The sequence below is a fragment of the Melospiza melodia genome, chromosome 5 (assembly GCF_035770615.1).
Source record: "Melospiza melodia melodia isolate bMelMel2 chromosome 5, bMelMel2.pri, whole genome shotgun sequence".
NCBI lineage: Eukaryota > Metazoa > Chordata > Aves > Passeriformes > Passerellidae > Melospiza > Melospiza melodia.
In genome coordinates, this window is record NC_086198.1 from 16,105,606 (window position 1) to 16,131,425 (window position 25,820).

The window sequence follows — 25,820 nt, forward strand, 5'->3', positions numbered from 1 at the left end:
AACAGTCTGTGCCTTGAGGGGAAGAGTTTGGTTCTGCTCTCTTGTGAAACTTCAAATTCCCTGGAGGGTGATTTCAAGCATCTGCAGGAAGGCAGGCAATGCTTTTGGAGAACTCATGGATGTCTAAGCACGCAGTGTCAAAACCAGCTCTATTTCTTCTACTCAAAAGATAACTTCCCCTCACACATCCCATTTAGGGTCAAGCCTGGAGCTTTTATGGTAATGATCCTTAACCAAGGTGATGTTAATAGCCCTGACTGGTACTGTTTAAACTGGTCCTTCAATGACCTAAAAAAAAAAAAAAAAAAAAAAAATCAAAAAAAACCCCAAAAAACAAAAACCAAAACAAAACAAAACAAAAAAATCCTCTGATTTTCACACTCTAAGGGTGATTTTTGAAGTAACGGAAGAAAACCAAGGGTCCAGGATAGGCCTTATCATGCAGCAGCAGTCCACCTTAAGTAAAATTCAGATGCTCTCTTTCAGGTAATGCTGTTGGATCCACTGCAGATAAGAAAACCTCACATTTGTCAGCATGCCTTGGAGAAGCCGAAGTCACAACTCCATATAGATACAAAAGGACTACATACCACAGCTGCAGCACCAAATCCAACAAACTCTCAGAGCAAAGCATTCATAGGCTACTGTCTTTCATCTCAGTCAAGTTCACAGTATAGTTTTATACTTGTATCACTTTTCCCTGAATGCTTACACTAAGATCCATATAGTGTCATTCCATCAAAAAAAACTAAATACAAAAGCCAGAAAGAGCCCCCATCCAAACCAAACCAACCACCCACTCCCCTTTGGGTACAGAAAAAACCCACTGATATCTCAGTCACTGCTTTCATTAATATTTATGTGAAATTGGAGACAATTCATGATTCCTGACTAGCTGACCATTCTTCTGTGATAGTTACATGATATTTTTCCCATAAAATAGCATATTTCGTCTTATCACCACTGTGATACACTGTATCATCTTTTTGCCAGTTGATTCCCCACTGTGAGTTTTAGATGGAAACTTTCATACTAAAAGCCATCAACAATTACAATTTCAACCTAAGAATAATATCTGCCATTAATTATGCAAAATAAATACTATTTAAATCTCCAAGTGGTGTGGCACCACCACTGTTTCTCTAAAAAAAAATGTCTGTACTCCGAAGGAAAGTTTTTGGTAACATCTTTATTTGAAGACATTAATCTACCAAACCAATACACACTTCTTGACTGTACTCCTCTGCACGGACACTGTGGGAAGATTAAAAACACGTGTCGCAATCTGATGGCCAGGCAATCTGCTCTCCTAACTTGCAGCAGAAAAGCTTTTAGTTACATAACTGTACAGTTCTAACAATTATCGCCCGCCCCCATTTGCTCCAACTGCAAAAACCTGAAGTTGAACAAGACTTACAGATTTTTAAATGGATTCAACTTTTTTAGTTTTACTTAAAGCACAAAGAAACTGGACATTTTTTTTCTTTTGGTATGCAGACGTGTGAACAGGTAAATACACTGGGCCCATTAGAGAGAAACCAGAAAGGTTAGAAAGCTTTCTGCAAGGACCTGCACGTCCCTGAATTTGTCACAAGTCAGAAAAGCAGTGTGCAAATCAGTAAAAAGGGCAGAAATAAAAAGTGCAAAGCTCTGCAATCCCACAACTTGCAAAAGTCTGAATTGGTCTTGAAAATGGGTACTTGATAGATATTCTAGGCACTTTGCACAGAGCAGCCTACTTCTTTTATACTTAGCAATAGATGCTGAAATGTATTCAGGCAAAACAAAACACCCCCCCCCCCCCCAAAGATGGAAAGCTGAAAAGCCCAGCGCTCAAAACTAACCTTGTCAATTAAAGTAGTTCCAAAAGAGAAACTTAAAATCAGCAGGTAAAAGCAGAGAGAGGAAGATGCTCAAAATTAAGTTAGCATTGAAGTTTAATTTATTATGGTCAAATCCCAGAGTTCCTCCTGGGAAACAACAATGTTACATACAGTTAATCCAACTGGTGTTTTGCCTGGATAGGATGGAATAGCTTACACATTTTACACTTTCCAGGTTTGTATGTATAGGCTTGAAATGTCCTTGTAACATAAAACCCATATACTCATATTCTGATGAACAGCCTGATTTACAAATGAATTAAAGGGGCAATTTTGCATGCATACACCACTATGCTCAATTTATCATTTGAAAAGAACTGCAACTGCTTCTAAAGCTATAGTTCTGTCACCTTTTTTTTCCAACTCTAAATTCCTATGAACCTCTCAGATCTGGAAGATTTCCCAGGCAGTTGAATCAATGCTTTATCTTTCAATAGGTGGGGGCAAAAGAGACCCAGCATGATATTTCCATTCATAAAGGGAGAAATATCCACCAGCCACTAACTCTAGCATAGTCTCCATGTCATGTTACAGCTTCATATCACTAAGAAAGAACTTGCAGCACGGTCCCACCAAGAGCCCACAGGAGAGGTTTCATATCCACGCCACACTGCTGAGTCCAGTACCTTCATCCTTTATGTTACGAGAAAAATATAATTAAAAGCACACTACGTTTAGTCTCTTACAAGTATTAGCATTGAATCTGTTGTTCCTGTTAATTTTGCCAGACACATTCTGTTTTGTTACACCTGTACAGGCCCTCTTTTGGTACTGGACCTCTTACTATTAAATAACAAATGCAAAGATGAAAAGATTCTTTCATCACTAATAACCAAAAAATCCCCAGCACAGTAAAGCAGGAAATTCAATTTTTAATGAAGACCTCCAGGATCAATGTACTTATGGATTTAAACTATGAACACAGGCAATGTAAAGCATGGTTTCTATGTGTGCAGAATTAACATTAAAAGCAGCTATGTTCATATTAAAAAAAAAAAAAAAAACCCAGAGGAGGAATTCACATACTATCCAATATCAATGATTTCGCAGAAGTGCCATCAAGTCATGGCCTTTGTACATTCATTCATTTATAATAACAAACTAATGTGACAGCAAATTTTTCTCCCTAAAGAAGACAGCTCTGCTTAATTTACCCAGTACTCTTCAACTTCCTTTGTATTCTAAAATTGCCAGCTGGAGAACAACAAAACTTCTTCTACTCACTATTTCCAGAGCCAGTTCAGTCATCAAATTTGTTGCTTAAGAATTTGTGTATTTGAGCCTGTCAACATCCTACCTAAACTCTCAGGGCAGCAAGCTCCAGAAATGCACAACACACTAGAAATGTTTTAAATGTAAACAAATTTTTAAGTTATTTGAAACTAATGTCCTGACCTCCAAAAAAGTAATTCCTGGTACAATCAGAAAATTTGAGAAACACTAGTTGTTTGTGGACTCCTTAGAAATGTATCTCTCTTGAGGAAGTTTTCAAGGAAGACAAGGGCCCCCTTCACAAGATTCAAATTCACAGGACTGCCCTTGCAATTCCTGAGAAATCATGTTTCTCAGCAGCTTTTTCTACTTGTTATGATGGGTATTTTGATCCACTACACAACCTTTAGGTAAGCAGCAGATTTTTTCCAATTTAACTGTCTATAAAATATCATTCTATTACAAAAATAGAAATTGGATGTGGCGAGACACAGGAGAAATGTTTTTGTCATCCTAACACAAATTAAACTATGTTTCTGATGGCTTCACTGTGAGGATTTTTCTTAGATTTATGTCAAAGAACACGCAATACTGAAACAGGAACCACTGATTTCAAGTGGTACTAGCAGTGAAGGAAACTTGAAGCTAAGCAGTGCATTTGCCAGTTTATTTATAGATGACAAATCACTGTTATAACAGTGATTTAGAATGCAATGTCTACTGGCACAAATAAAAGGTCTGTGAATGTTCTTCACATACCTTCCTTCAGATATCTAAATGCTCTTCACTATGTACAAACTCAGTCCAAAGATTATTCTATATGATTTCCCACTCCAAATGGACATTAATAACAAAATTTATATTCACACTACATTAAACATTGTCAATTTAAAATTTTTCCATCTGCAACAGTTTGGATATGCCGCACTTATTTTCTCATTTACCAGGTACATACTTAATTGGTGTAACATAATGGGCTGATAGTAAAATACAGTAACTGTTTCAAGTGAATTTTCATTCCATGTATCAAGATTATATTCTCATCTTCAAATGCCATCAGGTATTAGGAACAGGTATGTAACACTCTATCACCAGCTCCAGAAACAACATTTGCAAATTCATACATATATGACAATTAACAACAATCTAGCAAAGATATCTTTTAAACCACTGTGTAGGGAATAATATCCACCACTTGATCACTTGTTCTTTACATTCACTGAGCTGGAGATGTTTTTGCACTGAGTTCCAAGAGACTGTGCTTGAGCAAAGCAGCACACAATACTAAAATACCTAAGGGAGGAAAACACCCTATTGAGTTACATTGTAGAATGCAGACTGCAAATCCCAAAGGAGGTTGCTTTGTACAATGTTTTGGAAGCATTTAGCTAGTTACCATTCCATTAGTGAGCACATGCTTCCAAAAGCTTACTGCTTTGCAAAGACAACTGATACTTACAAAGCCTTACTGACAAAGAAACAATTGCAGCATGTAAACCTGCACGTGTCTGAGCAGAATTGTGGCTGGTCACTTGTACACATCTACAATGAGATGGTAAAGAGGCTGCATGTCCAATAAGAAGTATGCCCTAAACATTTCTCTTGGCAAGGAGTTTGAAGGAATTAAAAGTTAAAAAAGGCTAAGTGAAGAAGCCAAGTGGGAAGGAGTACTTACAGTGGCCACACAAAGGCAAAGCAAAATCAACTAAACCAACTTCTGCAGCTCAGTTATCAAAGACTGGGCTTCCTCAGAAAACTCATAAAACGAGGGAAAACAACTGCAACAGCTATATGCATAAAATTCTCATGCGCTTCAAGAACAACCACTGCATTGTTTTTGAAGGGTTCAACTATTAATCAGAAGGCTCTGATTTTCCTCAAAATTTAATAACAAAGTCATATATAAGGGTCACATGTCTTTCACTACATAACCTTACAGCTTGAATGAAGTTTGTCAGCAAATGTGTATCTGAGGAATATTATATATTGCCATAGCAATGAAATGTTCAGAACGCCACAGTTTCATTCCTTTTTTTTTTTTTTTTAATCACTAAGGAAAGAGCAATTTTCTTCCTTATTTTCTGGAGAATGACAAGGAAGAAGTACAAAATAAAAGAAGAAACTCCAGAGATTTTCATTTGCGTCTGCTCACTACAGGGCAACTCAAGACACAAAGTTTGTGTTTAAGTTACATACATTGTTTCATTGCCATGCAATTCTGTTCCTGTTTATGAGCCGTTTAAAGAACTTGCAGATTTCATTACTTACTGAGATTAAGGTCAGAATCATGTAGACAGCTCACTAAGTAACTCTTCCAAAGAAAACAAGTACAAGACTCAACATAATGGGCTTTAATATAAATGTTTGTTATACTAAGTCTATTGAACAACACAGCTCTATTTTCAAAAGAAGCGTGATCTCATTCATATTCATATCTGGTTATCTAACATGATTATAATAGGCTTTCATCTATCTTTTCCCTTCAATCACTGCATGCAAATTGATGAGTTTATACTACCAGAGTGAACTGGCATTAACAAAAAACTTCAATCATCTATTTTCATGAACAGGCCTGGTTAGCCAGAGATAAATCCAGAAACCACTGACCGTACAGGTACAGCAAAGGAAACCACAAAGGAAGCATCAAGGCCACATTTGCCAATGTTATTTGACTGATAACATTCCTTCCTTGCAAAGAGGAAAAAAATGGCAAGGAGCATCTTGGGAAAATCTGTTTTCTGTGCAACACATGAGGACACTACACTGTGCTCTGCTCTGCCAACACTTGCAACTCCAGTGTCTGTAAAGATCACCCACGCTCACTCCTTCTAATGGGAGTTCGTTTTCTCCCACCATCCCCTGAAGGCTAGAACAAATTAATGACACTTGATTTGAAGAGGCAGAGTGAAAAATAATAGAGAAGGGAAAACATCACATCAGAAAAGACCTTCAGGACAACTGTCATTAATATTCTCTGATGGAGGAAGGAAAAAAACCCCCAAACCCTAACCCATGCAGCAGAAGCCCTTCAAAACGCTAAGCCTAGAAAAATGTCTTTAGCACAAAGATTTTAAAAATGGCTCTACGTATTAATTTTCATGTCACAATATTATTTGCAGCGTCTCAAAACAAAATAAAAACCAGGTACATAAGCTTAGCAGGCAGAGGAGTGCCTTTGTGTATACAGGAAATACCAGAAACAAGTCTTAGGAAACAGGCTCCACCAACTGCTGTAAAACCTACACTGGCAGAGAAAAAGCCCTTCTCTCCATGCCCCTACCCCAGCTGAATTTTTCAGAAGAGTAAGTTGGTAGCACTTGTTGGTAATGAAGTACCAAATGAAAATTTTCAATTCCAGATCAAAGCCACTTAATGGAGCGGTAGTAGAAAGGGGATGGTGATCTAGTGACTATTTTACAGATTTTTTTTTTTCCAAGATCAACAAAGGTAGTGCTTTCATCACATATACAAGATGCTGAATGAGGTCACGGAGGGAGAAACAAAATGTGACAGGACTAAATCAGCATTCATCTCCACATCCACCAAAAAAACAACCAGCTCTTCCCCTGCCACCCTCCCAAGGTCAGCACTGCCCCTGAAATCCTCCTTAGCAAACACAAAAGCAAGTTTACTGTCATTGCCTCCTGTTAATGCACCCTTAAAATCAGGGAGCAGTGAATATTCCACAAATAACCTCATCAGAAGGATTATTTGTGAGGAAATATTCATTGGTGCTTGGGTCAGGATTTCCAGCTCGTATCCTGAAATCAAGGTTATTTTTAGCAATAGGAAAATTCTCTTATCCTCAGTTTTACAGATGTGAAAAACAAAGGCCCAAGGAATTTTAACAGTGTATAAGGTCACAGGTTCAGTCAGCAGGGATAGCCTGAGAGGCAGCAATGCACATTTATATTGCTGCATCCAATTCAATGCACCAGAAGCAGACAGCCCTTTCAAGGAGGAAGGAAGATTGTGCAGAAGAAGCAGGCACAGCCTGGCTTTAAACACAATGTTCCAAATGAAATTTAGGGAACGTGAAACAAGGCAAAATGAGAAAAGGACTTTTGAAGAGGAGACTCTGAAATAACAGAATAATTTTTTTTTTTTTGATGATTTAATTCAACTCATAGGAACAAGTTTCTCTACAACCAGTATTTCTCTCAGCAGCACTAATCCCAACCCCAGTAAAGCTAAAACACAGGCACTAGTATTATATGGATCCAGTAAGAGTTACATAAAGCCCAAAGAAAGCCTCAGTTATTTACAGGGCCATGATGAATGGTATAGTTTGCTTACTACAGAATTTTAGAGCAGTATTACCATCACAGACTGCAATCCAATCACCTTCCAAGCACCCAACAATGTACAAGATTTTACAGGTAGTATTAGCATGTCAAGCTTCAGTATATGAATGCCTACTATCTAAAAACCCAACCACAAAGCCTTCATGTTGGCTGGTAATACAGGTTATCCATTTTCACCTAGGGATAACATTTGCTGTCACAGTTTCCTCATTCTGGGCCATCACAGTCCTACCTGATGCTTTACCCCACCCCTACTAAGTGCTCTATTAGGAATCAGAAGCAACACTATTACAAAGAGCATCCTCCTTCCTTCAGTGCAACAATTTATCTTATCAGTGGAAAACAAACATTTGCCCACAACAAAAAACCGCATTTGTTTGTTACCTTTGTATATGTAGCACTCTGTACATCCCAGAAACAGAAGGGAAAACAAAAATAAAATTTCTCAAGTTCATGTGTTCTTAATTAGCAACCATCAGTATCAACATGGATACTCGTATGCCTCCTGAGTTGGAAGAGCCAGCACAATTAGCTTAAAGAAATTCAGTGAAGTGTAGCATTGGGCTATATTCAGAGCCATGAATGAAAAGAACCAGCAGCAAAGACCTACTGAGCTTTAAATGTCAGTTTTTGCACGCATCTTGGAGGGCTTGAGTCATCCCTGTATCCAGCCTTTCTGTACTAGGAGTGTTCATGTGATAGTATATGAGTATAACATAAAGGAAAGCAAGCAACGTACAAGATTCCCCAATTCTAGTTTAAGAGACAGAAAATTACTTTTTGAAATTATATAATCTAAATTATATAACCAAAGTCTTATGCAAATCTAATTCTGGTGGAAAATGCTTAAGCTCCTGAGAAAAGTGCTTTCAAGAGAAAGCTCTCCAAAGTAATTTTTTGTCCTGGTAAAAGCTCACAGAATAATTAGTTAGGAGAGCCAGTGCAAGGAGGAGTTGACTACAATGATTTCCCCTTGATGAAAACATAAACATGATCTTGTGTAGATGGCTAAATCCATATGCTGATCTTAAATCAATATGAATTATAGGATGGTTGGGGTTTAAAGGCACCTTTATGAATACCTAGCTGTAGAAACAAACTGCTATCGCTTAATGATCATTATGAAAATAAACACAAAGAAGTCATGTTGATGAACTGAATAGCCTTAATTATGTTTCTTTGCATAACCTTGTTATAGGCAGAGTGCAAGCAAGTTAAAAAGGACTGAGGGCAGCACTAAGGGGTGTCAGTCAGGCAGATTTGGGCTAGCTCTTGCTCTGTGCTCCTCAAGCAAGCTAACCAGCCCCTCACACTATATTCAGAATTGTTTTCCTAATGTCTGGCTAGAGAGGGGAAAAAAACCCAAAAAGTCAGAAGAGGGGGGTGACAGGAAAGAAGTATTATTTTAGCAGACAGCTACCAGCCACATCACATGCCTTAGGCTGTTCTGAGAGGTAAGAGAGTACTGCTGTTCAGAAACAGAGGTGAGAAGAAAAGGCCAGCATCTTGCAGAGAGAGTATCAGGTGAAAAAAAAAAAAGAAGAAAAACTCTGTTACACTGAACTGGCATTTAGGGCATGCTTCTGCTCTGTAGTCTACCAGTAACCTCAAATATAACATCATTTCAGGCTCCTAATGTAGCGTTAGTAAATATATTTTAATGATTACAGACCAGACATTCCAAGGGGAGATAAGTGTTTAATATGCTGCCTATCAGTCAAAAGATTTCACTGACCTTTGATAAGAGAATTAAGCGTACATGAATTCAGTATCACCAAGCAAGGATCTCCACACCTTACACTTTGCACTTGCAGGATAAAGGATTCTTCTGCTTGAACCCCAGACAAAAAGATAATACAATTATATGTAACACAATCCCACCAGAGCACACAGCAAAATAATGCTTGAATGGGGCAGTATGAGATCAGTATTTCCTTGTTCCCATTCCATGCAAGCTGGATACTTGTGATTTTTTAACACAACACTATGCTCACACAGATTGAAGATGTTAAACCCTTATTTCAGAAGAACATTCCTCTTTAACTCTCTTGCTGCCTAGAATGACTCACTTTTCAGAAAGAACATTGTCTGCTTTTGGCTGAGATCCAATACATTATCAGTTTAAATCATAACACAAAATGTTCTTTCCAACTATAATATACCACAATACTAACCCCCAAACCAGCCATAGATTAGTTTACTTGTGTCCTGAAAAAAGAAAAAATCCTTTCCATGATATTAAAAGAACTGCATTTCTCTTCCTCATCTCTCTTTAGCATGCATTTCCTGCAGCTTTAAATTCAGCTCCCAGCTGTAAGAAACAAGGACCATGAAAACATTCCTGGTGAAAGGTGATTTGACAAAAGCCATCAGTTGAAAATGCTCACAGTAAGAGTATCATTTTTACTTGAAATTTTAATATAACACGCTATTAAACCGTTTGTGATTTCTCATAACCACTACATTTCAGAGAGAAATGCCACTTTTCACCACCTCTTACAGGCTGCGAGGTTCCATCTTGTGAGGGCTGGTGACAAGCTGACCTCTGCAGTATGTGCTTCTGTTCAACAAAGCAGAGTCAAGCAAAAACCCAAGGAAGTGCTCAAAACCGCTGACCCTTATCAAAGCAACTCCAGGAGTCTCTCTGACCAGAGTCCTTCACTAGAACAATGAAATCATCAACCAAAATGGTGAAACATCATAGGAAGCTCAACTTTCACTAAAACAAAAGTTACTATTACAAAAAAAAAAAAAAAAAAAAAAAAAAAAAAAAAAAAAGCCAAACCAAACCTCAAAACCCAAATGACAAATGAAAAGAGTGAACTTCTCCACACAGTCAAGGCAAATGCAGTAAACCCAACAAAATTGCTGTCATTGGTTAGGAAAACAGCCAACACACAAGATGCCATTGTGTTTTTAAGCAATCATGTCTGCATCTAGCCTGGATTTATATGGCTGTATAGGTCCCTTGATACTTACAGATGCCTAAATTTTACACTGTTGCTTACTACCATCCACATATTGTCAGACAAAAAGTCTGGACAACAGCACCTTGAAAGAAATCATAACTTGTAATTCAATAGTCCATTGCTACAAGGAGTGGGTCCACTCCAATTTCTTGTTCATTCATTTCTTTATTGATGTCTAATTCCCTTTGTTTTCTATAATGAGTAGCTTAACAAACTGTCTTTTTAACAGGAGAAAAATAGTGAACCTGCTATCTTCTACATTGATGGCATTTTATATTAATTTTCATGCATATTTCTAGCTATTCTATTCCTTGCTTGCAAACAGGCAGGAGGCTTTATTCCCAAGAACATGCTGCCTTGATTTAATGAAACAAAATTCTTTGCCCTCATTACACATTCCTTTATAAAACATCAATTGCTGCTGCTCCCTTGTAATGGTTTTGCACAACTGATCAGTCAAATTTGGCCTTCAACAGTCCAACAATTTTAGGGAAACAATTCTTTTGTGGATTTGATACTGTCAAGTGAAAAATGTGTACTAAGAAAAAAATATGCTATTTGCACTTCACGGACTTCCCAGGCTGCTTGCTTCACTTTTGGACTGCAATAACCTGGTTATCTGAAGTGACCTAGAGGCAGAAACCTTTCAGACACAAAAACAATAAAATTCTAATGTATTCATATGTTTGGTAGAGCTTGCCTGTGCTTCACTGCAACTGTAGATATTGCTTGGCAGTCTCTCTTTAGCCTTTTGTATCTGCCCAAGTAATAAAATATAAAAAAAAATAACCCTCTTGGATCATAAACCTGTATTTATTGTATCTGAATGTTTTCATGTACTCCAGAAGTTTTATAACTATATATTCATTGAAAAGTTCATACAATACTTTTGTGTATCTATATTTCCAATTGAAATATTTACTACTGAACTTGGTAAAGAAAATTCAATAAGGACCTTCAACAGTCTGTCTACTATAAATAGACTGCTAGAAAGCTGAAAAGCATGTGACCAAAAGAAAAAAGAAGCAGTAAAATCAACAGAAGCCTCTTATAAAAAAAGGAAGACACATCATTGTGACAAAAAAGATATGAGTCAGTGCAGACAGGACCTTATCTTCAGAAAACACAAAAGTAAGGTAATCAGGTTTTAGAAGATCATCACCCACAAAAGAAGATAATTGTGTGTGTGTGTGTCTTTTTGGTGACCAAGCAAAGCAGGTATATCTATGCATCACAGGAAGTAGAGCTGATGAAGGTGCTATGAAATAACACAAGTAGAAAAGAACAGGCTTTCAACCTATTTTTCTCCTTTTTCATGCTGTCTCTGAGAACAGACAATTCTAAAATTAAAAAAAAAAAATTAAGAATCCAACAACTAATTCCCTTACCTTATAAGAATGCACACACAGCTAGGAAATACTAAAGGTTTTCCACCAAAGAACAGACATATATATGTTAGTCCCTTGTTTAAGAATTATAAAAGTCTAAAAGACTATTTTAAGAATTTAAAAAATGAAAACCATCATATTTGTTACTTTTGAATACTTTTCCAGCTTTGATCAAAGGCTCAGTGAAACTGGACCACATAGAAAAGACCTAAAACTCTGGAAATGTTTTGATAGGTTTTTCTTAGAGGATGGAGGATTAGAAACTTGCCATGGACAACATTACTTCCATCAGCAGTGGCCAACAGTTCATCTCTTCCATTGAGGACTGACCAAGTACGTGGCTACAAGGGATCCCCAGAAGATCCTCCTTCAATTCTGGAAGCTTCTGAGTTGTCCCTTCCAAGCTGAGCAAGGAACAATTTCCAGTCCTAAGCTTAAGCAGGAACAGACTCAGGACTTTTCTTGAGCCCCTCTCCTTGATCTACTTTTAGAAACAAACAGCAGCAATAAGGGAACTGAAAGAACAAAGCCACAGACTTCTGCAGCCTAGCAAGGCTTCTGCAGGCACAAGTCTTGCAAGTCCAGAAAGCAGTTTTCCCCCTTTTTCCCTTTTAAAATGGTTGTAACAAAGTTCTACTCCAGGTATTCATATCTCTGATAAAAAATCCCAAACCAACAAAACAAACAAAAACTCCAACAAAAAACAACAACAACAAAACTACACACAAAAACATCTATTTAATGCTATTTAAACTGGAGCAAGTTATCAGAAGTAGCATGGATAACAGTAAGGATCAGATGTGCTTTGCATTGGAGCACTGATTCTTAATATTCCCTGTACTCCCTGTCACATAGATCTCATTTGCATACTAGCGTCAGAAAAAACCAGCTCCAGAAACACTTGCAAAAGAGAACAAAATACTTAAATAAGAAAGGCTTGTTTCCTTTGTGAGTTTGGTACTCAAAGTTAGTAAATATCATTGTTTTGTTTTGCTTTAATTATACTGTCCTTTCAGGCACAGAGGATGATGTTGTGAAAAGTCTCACACCCTTGCAAAGGCATTACAACACAGTGCCACTAAGAACTGGACTAATGCCATCACCTTTCTGTAGATCATTCATAATCGTGATTTGTGGGATTATTTCACACCTGACTAGCCAAAATGCTTTTCTGCATTGAGGTTCCATCTTCAACACAGGTTTTTATTTGCCACCTATAAGAACAGTATTCTGTGAAGTTCTCTTTTAAGTAAAAGGGTAAAGAACCATCATTTAAGGTGATTTTTCAGTCAACTGCAGCACTGCTGTGGTTTTCAAGGCAGCCCTTGAACATGGATGCTTTAATTATCTAAGCTCATTAACTAGAAAGATATAAATCATCATTACAGCAGGAAACAGAGTGCAACATTTAAAACTCAATTAGCAACAACTCAAGAGAGTGGTAGGCTGCAAAACCTGGCTTTTCTGTCAAATTAAAGATTTAATAGAAGTATCAGCACCTGCCTCTCTTGCTGCTTTAGTCCTGAATTATCAGGAGATATTTCTCTGTTGTAAATGGCAACAGTAAAAGAGTTTTTTGGTAACTTAAAAGGCCATTTCTATTCCTTGTACCTTTACTTGAGTTTTTATAATTCTTATCTACGGTTCTCTAATATTCATTATTGGCTGATGCAGTTTTTGAGCTACTAACCAGCATGAAGTCATTTTGCTAGCATTTGTAAAAACAGAAAGCTATTTAATATTAAGAGTGTATGTTGGTTTTAAAATACATTAATTCACTAAACTTCTAGCAATGGAAAATTCACATTTTGAAATTGCTGATGGATACATTCCTCAAACCAGAGAAACAGAGTGTCAAGAGAAGAGGAAAGCACAAGGTGTAAAACGAATAATTTCTAAACTGCAAGTCACTTTACCTGTTCTTCAAACTCCCTTCACAAACAAAGTGATCATTCTACAAAAAAGAATGGTAATTTTCTGCATTCAGGAAGAAACAAAAAAAGGCTGTATTTTTCTTCAAAGAGCATGTGTATCCTGAGCAAAATACATATTAAATAACACAAAAACCTTAGTTTCTGCTACCTGGTTAGGTAATCATTATAGAATAAAAAGGGTGCCTAAACACAAAAAGAGGGAAAATATATTTAATCACAGTTTAGCTGTCTTTTCCTGCCTGACTGTTGAGGAATGGAGACAGTGAGGGGTTCAGTGTGACAAATTAAGACTTTGCAAGAAATTACCTAAAGAGCAACACTAAGGAAAAAAATATGATCATGCAAATACATCTATAAACTTTTGAAATAAAATATAGGTACAGTGTTAAAATTGTTCTGAATACATCCTTTACAACTGTGATTTCCTACTTTAGCTTTTCTCTTCCCCTTGTTCTTAATTTCACCTTCTTTTTCAATATGTCAGGACAAAGACAGGAGAGCTACAACAAGAGAGGGAAAGGAACAGTTTTCTAGGCCCCTGGCTTGTCTTGACACTGGGACTGCATCAAAACCTGTGACACACAGAATTGATTTCCAGTCTCAGGGTTGGAACAAGTTCACACTTAACTGAAAGGCCAAGAATAAATGAAGTACAGATGTGGAAAAAAAAAATTCCTGAATAGAATTTTGAGACAACAGATGTCATCTAATAATCTACCTGCTTTTACAGGTAAATTATAGAAAAATAAATTGGAGTGTATTTTATTTTTTGAACTATGTAAGCCAGAAAAAAATCTGCCATTCTGAAAGGAATGAGTAAACAAAACCAGTGCATATTCCAAGAATCAAGTTTCATGATTAGTTCAAGACATTTTTTTCAGAAAATGAGTCCTCTGTAATCGTCAGTCTAATGCTACCCATGTACGTGAGTCCATAGAGACTTTGCATCCCAGACAAAAACTCTCCCTCATTGCTGCAGTATTATTAGACAGATAGTTATTTCAACAGAAAACACAAACAAAAAGAGAAGTATGTTGCGGTTTTCAGTGAAAACCATCAGGAAAAAAAAAGGTGAAAACCAGCACAGGAGGCTGCAAAACAGCATTGAAGTTTAATACCCTCTCCAAGCCATTAAACTCTGCTAAATCCTGTAATTCTTATACCTTATCTATCAAGAAAAGGTGCATCAGCTCAGACTATGATTTGGTATGAACTAAGCATCTGTGTAAGGGTCAGCATCAAGGCCACCTCATCATGAAGGCAGCATCCCCTCTTGCACTGGACTTACACGGCAGGTGACATGCTCATGGTGGCACTGCAATGGCCGGTGTGCAGCCAGGTCACCCTGCCGTGTGCTGCTGGGCTGAGCAAGGACCACACTGCACAGCCAGTAGACTCAGGGACTGCTGGAAAACATCTGATGGCCTACAGCAGATGCTATTCCTTTCCACAACTATCTACATCTCCTTTTTTCTTGTCAAGAAAATAAAAATGCTTCTTCAGAAAGACTTTGTGCTGTTAGTTAATCAATGCATAGTCCTCACAACTCAAAAAGGCTGTCAAACATTAGGTGGCTATTTTGCAATAAAGTAAGGCAATATCTGCTGGCTGCACTTCAAATTCATTTTTAAGGATTGTGAAGGGCAGCGTCCATATAATGTCCGCATAATGCAGGGGAAGGTATCATGCTACACTGAGGAGCCCCATTTACACTAGCCACTAAACTGAGAAGGTGTACAGCCCACAATACAATACACTCAGCCCTCACTTCAGAAACCCATGCAAACTCTTTTTCCTCTCAAGTCAGCTTGACTTGATTTTCCCATTCAAACCTAATTCTGCTTCTCTGCACCTCCAGGGGAAGCAGTTCCTGCTGCATTAGGTCTAGAGAGGGCATGCCTGATGTTGATACTGCATGGGAATGCATCAGACAGACACATTATTAGAAAAGGATTTACAGCATTTCCAGCTGAAAATAAACAACGTAAACCAGAAATTACTAAATCTAAACAAAATCTGTTTGCAAGATGCCTTGGCATGAACAAGATTTAACTAAAGCATCTTGAGTACTACCTGTTTTTACAACTAATTATCAACAAGTGTCATTAGATCATTTCCTTCATCTCAGCTGTTCATCTCAAGGGTTTACCTTTGGCAGGGTGACAGCAAAAGGAAGCTTAAAAAATCCATTAGCTTAGAGTCAACTCTTGCTCAGAAAGCTGAAGTCCACAGCTCAAAATGTAATCTACTGTGTAGCACAATAACTTTAGAACAGCATTATTATTTAACTTAGACTAGTAACAATTACAGTGAGTATGACTAAAATCCCCAGAAGGACCTGAGATACTGGAAAAAACACCATTTTATTGATTTGAAATAAAGGAAATTAAAGACCCATACGGTAAAACTTTACTATCATAAAGTAAATATTTAATATAATCAGCGGCATAATCAATACAGAATTTAGTACTAAGCAAGGTGAGCTGTCACAGAATGAAGACAGATCAAGAGACTGTACAACTAAATGGAGAGTTCACAGAAGGTAACATGCTTCTCCTGCTCCAATCTCCTTTGTCCTGTCAGTGCCTCTCAAGTGCTCCAATCCATGAATGGATCAAAGCTGTATTAGAGATTAACAGCAGCTGGCCAGTAGGAATAGGGAATCTCCCCAAGAAACAATGTAGATTAGCCCACCTGAAGCTCCAACCTCTGCAATCAAACCAGTGCAGGCGTCCATGCTAACTTGTCTGGCAAATGACTCCTGGTTTCCCTGCAGCAGATCACTGCAGCTGCAGGTAGGAAGAAAAAGGTTTCCAGGTGGGAGCTTTCACTCACAGGTGAGAAGTGCACACTGAGGGAGGCACCTAACTCCAGTGGGTGGGGATGGCTTGGTTTTGCCTACCCATACACTCACTAGTAGAGAACATACACAAGTTAAAGCAAGCGGACTGCCAGCAAACTGACAAGCCCCAAACAAGCATATAAGCAACGACTAGAGAGGAATCAGTCCCCCCAGTCTTATGAAATTCTATCCCAGTTACACCAGCTCTGTAGAATCTGGACAGTGTTACTGAATGGTATGTTGCTCTATGCAGCTCATGTTGCTATCCCTCAAAAAATCTCTTATCACACACTCTAAGACGGAGAAGAATCCCATTAGCATTTCTATTAAAAGGGCTTTGAAACCAAACTCTGGAGTTAACAAGCATGAAACATCAACCACAAAACACATCTAAAAAGCTTTTGGTTTCCCAGGAGGGTTTTGGCTTTTTTTCCTCACTACTTTCCTTAACAGCAAATCAAATAATAATAACAAATGGTTCTGATAATTAAATGCCTCCACATGTTACTGGAGGCGTTCATTTCATTGCACTTACACAGAAGTACAATAACTATGGTATGCTGCAGCAGAGTTTATTCAAGTGTACTTCCTCAGGAAAGAAAATTATTAATTCACCAGATGCAACAGATACTGACATTTCTCCATTATCAGGATTGAGCCAAAACACAACATAACACAAATTATTATATACTAACCTAAACTCCAACATTAAAGAAAAAAAAAAAAAAAAACCAAGAGCTATAAATAAAAAGACCTATATTCTCACCTGATGGTATTTTTTAACTATATATACCTAGAACTGTAAAGGAATTTCAGCAATATCTTTTTCACTTCAAAGACTTAACTAACATCTTCATGTAATAACTTCTGCTTGGACTCATAAAAAGGACTTGGTAGGCTATGTTGGCATTCCAAAACAAAAGCTAGAGATTAAAAAAAAAAAAAAAATCACAAAAGACAACATGTTGCCTAATGACTCCTAAAAGAGAACTAGGCTGAACATTAAAGGACAAAAAAAAACCAAAACAAACAAAACCCAACAAATCTAAGTACCATAGAAAACATTTCTTTGTCCATATTATTAATGTAAAGAAAGTCCCCAATGACTTTACAACACTGACAGCCATAAAAGAAGAAAATAACTTTCAAGACAGAGCCTAGAAAAGTGCAATGCCTTTGAAAACCTCATAAAACTAATTAAAATGCTTCAAAAATACCAGTATCTATCTTCTTACTACTCTTAATTACTCATAATCACTGTTACTTAATAGTAAGCAATCTTATACTGGAATTTGTCCTCTATATTTCCCTAACTGAACTGACTTAACAAATTATATACCAGAACTGTAATTTACTTCATGGGTTGTAAAAAGCTGAGTACCTTTCCACCTTTGACAACTTTGCATCTTTCTGACTCATGGTGACACAAGAGCACAATTCACTTGCAGAAATAAATCTGTATCTCCTTCAAATAAGCTCCTTGCAATTCATTCCCCCAACACATAAGAGCAAGGTTTATAACCCCAGCGGGAGGCTGGGTTAATAGCACTGCTTTTCCCACATGGGAACAGCAGCTGTGAGAACATGTGTACTAGCATACTCAAAACATGCAATTATTAGTTTGAATAAGATACCAAAGTGTTAAAATACCTTAATGGGGAAAAAATAATTTCACTTGGATGTTGAATGATCCACAGTGAAGACATATAATTTTCCTTTTTTTAACTCCCAAATTGATAGCATCCTCTTCTGGCACAAATTGTTGTTATTAGTCACAGAAGCTTTTTTAAGATTTATTTATTAAGTCAAATTTCTCCAGCCAAGAAATCACAGGGATGTAACCTCATCAGCATGAAGAGCAGATGGACATTCCCAATAGGGTCTCTTATTCCTCCCCAAGCCCAGCCTCCTCTTCCCAGCATGGTCAATATTCTTAAGTGATGGGATAGAGGTTTGGCTGCCAGCACTACTACCCATGTGCTCAATTTGCAGAGTGCCCACTTCAGTTACCTGGCCCACTGAGTCATGCTGCAGGAGCCAAATATCAGTGACTTACACGATGTTCAGGCTCCTCTCATTTTCCGCTGACAAAGTGCTACTGTTCCTTTACTGGATATGTACAGCCAACAGAGACAAGAGTAAATAAAAATAAAGCAAATTACCTAGTCTTTTAATATACCTCCAATGGCTTAAACTACAGTTTTCCATACAATAGAAGTTCAACCCCCTAAGTATACCACCAGTTTTGAAAAGGAAACCCTACTAAATTAAATCAATAGCTCTTGGACCCTTCCGTTTTTCTTCTTAATTCTGCTCCATGTCCAGTGAAACCCTGTAAATCAGGCAGAAGTACCAATTCCCACCAGCACCTACAACGGGAAGACTTCACAAGGACAGACTTGGTCTTCTCAATTTTCAATATACTGAAGCAAATTTACTTTCAAGATTTGTTGTTCTTCAACAGGCTCTTTTCTCACTATTCTCTAAAGCTATATCAGAGATACTTTAAGGAGGCTTCTGAATTTTTTTTTTTAGAATCTGCATACAGTTCCATCTTGGAACTGCAACAAGAAATCGCAAAAGAAATCACCAAGAGTTCTGGCTCCTGTGTTAATTAAAACAAACAAAAAAAAAATCACATGGATACTTCTACCCTAATGTTGCTTTCTGAAGCCCTCAGATGGCTAACTAAAGACTAAAGACTTTCCAGTGATATCACACTATGGGAAGATATGCATGCACTGAGAACAGTTCAGTCAACTGTGCCTCTCATCACAGACAGGGAACTTTTCTTTCAATTCCAAGCTGACCTTTTATCGTGATTAACAGGCAACCACCTTTTTGTACCACCACTGTTTTTTAAAGAAAATAAGCCATTGTTCCTCTGGCTTTTTCTCCTCGACCTTTTCCATATGCACAGTTCCATTGCTTCTGCATCCTTCATCCTTGGGGCACTTTGTCTATACTTGTTTTTGTTGAATTTTAACTTCAATACAATCAGAATCAGGTTTGTTATTCCAGAAAACTTTAACCAGGACTTCTAACTACACATGGATGAAAATCAGAGCAACACTTGCCTGTGTTTATTAGAAATGTCTTCTCAGACAAGACAAAATTTATCTTTTTCCCACTTCGCCATTCTGCCATTAACTGCAAAAGCCAGGACTTTCTCTTCCACAGACAAGATGATGAGCAGGATGTTAACAACAGAAACAGTCAACTTCGTGAGTAAAACTAAGGACTTCATCCCATTTTTACTACTGCAACCTTTAATACATTCCAGTTCTTCCCTCATTTCCAGTCCTCTGTTTGACAGTACCTCCCACAGAGTGTCCTCAGTAGAATTTATTAGCACATGCCCACTCTCTTATGCCAAGATAATTAATGAAAATATTATATACAATTTGCCTCCTGATGAAGCTCTAAGCCTTCTGGCAAGTGGCACTTCCTTCAACAGGGCTCAGGGCACCTCCTTTTAGCATTGCAGGGTTTGCAGTGTTTTGGTGAGAGCCACAAGCCTGGTGACCTCAGTCATGACTTGACTTCCTAGATGCTCAGTCTACACCAAAGTTCTCATGCAGGCTTAGAAAAATCTGGCTGCAGTATTACAATGGGAGTACCTTCACCCTAAGTTGTGGTACCCTGTGATGTGATACTTGGCTGAAATGAATTGTTATGTCCAGTACTAAGCTCCAGCTTGGAAGGATGTGACCTAGCAGCTTTTTCTGTTGCTGTTGTGCTTCTTCAGAGCTGTCTCCCATCTCCAACACCTGTACAGAGACCAGCAGCTGCACTTGCATATGGAGAGTATGAACAAGATAATTTTGCAAAATGTAATGTATCAGCCACTATGCCTGCTTACTTTTCTTGCCTGGCTTACCTCTTCATTCTGATCATCTTTGTTACCTCCCTGTTACACGTGGCAAGGGCAATCATTTAGTAATTGGCAAGAATGCTGCAGCCAGCCTTGTAACCGATCACCCTGATGTCCAAACTTCCAACACCTTTTCTCCTTAACTCTGCAATCTGTGATCAACGTTGTCCTCAGTATCCTGTCCTTAATTAAGATACCACCTGTGTCCAAACAACAACAGAAAAACGAGATGACACAACTGCACTGACTGAAAGCAGACAATACAATCGTCAGTGCAGAATTGCTGGGTTACCCTCTGCTAAACACACACCTAAACAAGGTCATAACATAAGAAAAGGTCTGTAAAGACATACCATCGTATCAGTCCTGAAACTGGAGGGAAGAAACCATTGTTCACACAGCTATTCACAAGACACAAAAGTGGTTCATCTCCTAAAGTTACCATTAAAAAGCATCTACACACAGCAAGCCTAAATCACTCAGAGGGATGGCCCAAGTAATCTTCAGAGGTCCTTTCCAACCTCAGCCATTCTGTAGCAACATGAGGCAGGATGCCCTAATATCTTAGAAATGCCTAAAATTTTGCCTCTCCATCTCCCCTCCTCCCATTTGCTCTAGAAACATAGTACAGCTGTACTATGAAACATAGTACACTGTACACAGTACAGTGACATCTCAGATGCATAATGACTGGCAGCCACAGGCCTTCTAACTACTGACCATCAGTCCCTTTGTCTTTGGAAACAGCATGGTACTGCCAACACTTGAGCTTTGGCTCAATAAAAAGCTTTACTAGCTGTGGTACTACACACTGAGTACCATACATACAGGAAAAAGTAATAAAAATAAAAATCAAACCAAGTCTCAGAAAAACTTTTGCAGCATCTATTAATTCCAGTGAACCACAGCAGCTACAATGAAGGAGAAAAAAGGAGCTCCTCTTTTTTCTTATCTGCCTGCCAGATACCTGTTCCCAGAAAATATTAACAACTTGCTTTACCTCAAGCACACACAGAATTATAAATTGTACCTTGAAGACCAGCAAGGTTTCAAAGATGCACTGACAGCACCCTCTTAACAGCAGGGCAAAGCTCCTACACAAAGGCCTGCATCATGGTTCGTTAGGATGACCAAAGTTCAGCTGGCTAAAGTCCAGATGGACAGCAAAAGCCACAACCTTCTTCTAAACACCCTGCAAAGTGACTTCCTAATTGCACACTTCTGCAATGTCCTGGAGCTTCTTTTAATATCTGCAGAGAAAAGTACCTGGTCCTCCCAAACGTTTGTAACCCATATGTTCTAGGTTTGACACATACTCTGCTGCTGCCAATCAGCACTTATCACAGGCAAGAGGCTTTGCCCAGGAAGATGACTACAACTCTCAGCAGCTGGTTGACCCTTTTGACCTTATTTCTGTTTGGTGCAACTTCAGACAAGAGACATTGCTGCTTGCATTACTGCCAAAGCTGCTGGTCAAGCTCCTATGAAGTTCAACCAGGGAAAGTGCTGGACTCTGCACCGGGATGGGGCAACCCTGGATGTACAGACTGGGGAATGAGATGCTGGAAAGCAGCGCTGTGGAAAGGGACTTGAGGGTCCTACCTAACTGAAAGCTGACTATGAATCAGCAGTGCCTTGGCAGCCAAGAAGGCCAACCATGTCCTAGGGTGCAGCAGGCACAGCATCGCCAGCCAGGCCTGAAGTTGTGTCAGGGGAGGCAGGATAGGCTGGATATTAGAAAAAGGTTTTTCACCCAGGAGGCATTTAGGCACTGGAACAGGCTCCCCAGGGCAGTGGGCACAGCACCAACCTGACAAAGTTCAGTAAGTGTTTGGACAATGCTCTCAGGCACATGGTGTGACTCTTGGGAACGGTCCTGTCCAGGGCAAGAAGCTGGACTTGATGATCCTAGAAGGTCCCTTCCAACTCAGCATATTCTATGATTCTGTGATTTCCTAGCAGCATATCAGCTGTCTGGCATGACACAGCCACCACACAGAAACAGGGCAAACTTGGCACAGCATCCAAGTATTTCCCCTGGCAAGGAAGAATACTGTTCGCCAACAGCTATCTGTTACCTATTTGACAAAAGCAGCAGCTACATATCCTGAATCAGGCACCTCCATAGTGACTCCAGAGAGGAATTACAGGTTGGTTTGTTTTTCTTAATATTAACACCCAGGCACAGAATTTCAAACTCTATCTTCCTCCCCACTCTGCGTGAAAAGCACCCCACAGCACAGACAACCTCTCTGCAGCAATAAGCAGCACAGGCCACCCATCCACACTGCTGAGCTCACAGCTTAGAAGCAGTTTAACCCCTCTAGAAAGAAGCTTGCACTGAAATACAAAAACTTACAAGAGTCATTGGCTACATACTATTTAGTACAAAGACATTGCCATATTCTTGCCAAAACCCCAAACATTTCCCATACCTAACAGTAGAGCACTAAAATGCTATATTAGTGCATTTAATGCATTGCTTGGCTAGACCTGGCTGGTCAAAGTGCAGACAGGCATACTGGCTCTTCCACACAGGTGAAATCATGGACAAGAGATTCTTCTGCTGCTGTTTGAGTAACACAGACTAGTGGAATGTGCCCCTGCTCATGATCTTTAAGGTCCTTTCTGACCCAAAGCATTTTCTGACTCTATGATTTCAGTTGCTGTTCTCAGTAGGTGCCATGCCTGTCTGTCAAAAATCCCTCACCTATATCTGTGCCAGGTAATGGCAACCTGCCCTAGCAAAGCACTATTGACATTTTAGGGCAACCCCTGCAACCTCAACTACACATCTAGGATCCAAGTTGTGCTCCTCAAAGAACGTGCTAGCAAAGACCAATCAACTGTTTGTATGGTTCTTAGATATTTTTTCAAGAACAGCATGTTTAATTGTTTCAGTTTCAAGAGACTAGTCATAAATATTTGGTGTACATATCCAAATGCAATAACACAGTGTGCAATAGCAATTAGGATGAGAGTGATGTAAAACAATATTCTGAGAAGAGCAAATTAATCTTTTTCCATCGCATTTAGAAATCCCTCAGGTCACTTTCATACACATGCATTTTGTTGAGACAGATCATTGTTGGTTTCCACAATAGTCCCTTTCTTTAAAACTCCTTGATTCCTCTCAATTTTGTTTGCAGATGCTCAATTACATTACATTTCTGCAGGGTATCTGGATGCAAGTAAAAATCATCATCTTCAGTAATGGCCTCTTGAAAAAAAAGAGGTTTGCTTGAAGATGCACATTAAAACTGTGAGGCCCAATTATGCACTGTCATTCATTCCAGTAGCTTCCTACTGTGGTAGGTGTCTGGAGATAAAAAGCTGGAACTAATTTCTCCTTTTAATTCCATTTTAAAAATCTCTATAATCTCCACATACAGTTCTTTGACCTTCAGTGGCACTACCAGCTATACCAGCCAAGCTTGCAAAAGTTGCCTTACACCTCTGCAGAACCAAAATGGTCATAAGGTCCATATACTATAATCTTGACATCATTTTCATAATACTGCCTATATTGAAACTCTAGATCTAAAATCTGATTGAGACAGTGGAAATATTTTAAAATCAAAAATTTGCAAGCATCATGGCAAAGGTGCTTAAAACAGATTTTCTAGAAAACATGAAATTGAACTGTTACATATATGCTAGATATGTCTTTTTGCTGGCTTTATACTACAGCAGATTTATCCTTCTCTTTCACATAATCATCCCAAAGCAGGGTCTCCTCTCCTGTGACATGGGCAGCATCACAGATTACTACAGCGTCATAGCTGAAGCTGAAAAAATTGCATAACTATTTGTCCTGGTTTCAGCTGGGACAGACAATTATGCTCTTAGTAGCTGGTATAGCACTGTATTTTAATGTGAGCTGATATAGTGCTGTATTTTAGTGTGAGAATAATGCTGGTAACTGCATCAAAATTTGGCAAGTAATGTAGTATAAAAAGTGTTTTCCTCCAAATGCTGTTTAGCTCAAACTCTTATCCCAATTACCTAGCACCAAAAAGGACCCCCTCACCCCCTGCCTACAACAGAGGGGGACAGGACTTAGTGGAAGAGATTGATTTGTGAAGCAGAAATTGTCTTTTACTAGATGACTGCAGAGAGCTTGGCATAATGCTACTGCAATCTGATTAGCATGGCTCACTACTTCTTTTATTAAATAATAATTTACAAAAACAAACCCTCTGATGACAGATAAAAATAATTCAATATTATAGCAAATTCAGGTGGTACTAAATACATAACCAAATTTGATTCTTAGAAGAGATTTTGTGATACATTATGTGACCATGAGGAATCTCCTTCTCTGAATTCACTGCTCCGTGTCAGCGGTGCATACTCCTCACATCAGGGTCAGTAACCCCTGTTGCCTCATCCCCATTTCAGCTATCTTGCTGACACAGTGACACACAGACACCCAGCAACAACCTTCCTCTGCAGTGGATATATAGATAAAATGAAGCCCTCCCCCTTCAGAGGCAGCCAGATGCTCAGCACTGTGGAGACCCAGTGCAGAAGTTAAAGATCTGTTCAAAACGAGAAACCAATCACCCCACCCCAGTGCACACATCAGAAGCCCCCAAGAGAAATGCTTGTGTTTCAACACAGCATTTAGCCCCACAATCACCTGCAGAGTCACCTAAAGCCAGATAAACAGGCCACCACCAGCAAAGCTTTGAAAAGAACCACGTATTCTACCAGTGGATAGCACAGAAGGTCCCAAGTTCAATCTCGGAAGAAAATAAATATTGGTACCTGCTCTCTCAAGTGTTTCAATATAGGAAAATGAAAAAGTCTTATTCTAAACAAGAAAATAAAAACTCAGATTTCTTTCTGACAGTTCACATATACATAAGCAAAAGTACACACAAAAGCAAAATATTAAAAAATGCCTCAAGTAGAAGGTAACACAAGCTTATAGATTAAATATAATTCTTTCCACCATCAGCGGCTTGAAAAGGAGAGCTGCATAGATCAAAGCACTGTGTTATACACCAGAATTTTACTGCTGCCAAGAGAATTAATTCAAGATGAAAATCACCCCACTCATCTTAAATTTTAGGCTGGAATAACCATTAATCTCAATTTTGATCAAGAAATTCTCTCCAGCCAGGGATGGGGTAAGACACATTTCTTCTTGCTTTCACTCCTAGTTGAGTGTCCATCTGCTACCAGGCTTCCACCAAACCTACTACTTGCCATGGAAATATGAAATTAAAGCTTGCCTGCATTTGTAGGCTATTCTCAGAGATGCAAACCCATCCCTACTCTCAGAGAGGACAAGGAAGGCCCCGGAGGGAAAGCATGATGCAGATGTGCCAAAGGAGATGAAAGCAGCAGCTTATGCAAGCAAGCCCAGATTTCTTATGCAGAGGCTTTCAAGTTATACTGGCACGTCT

The 25,820-nt window shown here is 38.7% G+C and overlaps 1 protein-coding gene across 2 annotated transcripts in view; it reads right to left on the reverse strand.

Annotated features, from left to right (window-relative positions):
• PPP3CA (protein phosphatase 3 catalytic subunit alpha) overlaps window positions 1-25,820 on the reverse strand; it is a 171,207-nt gene that overhangs the window by 50,698 nt on the left and 94,689 nt on the right. The window lies entirely within an intron of this gene.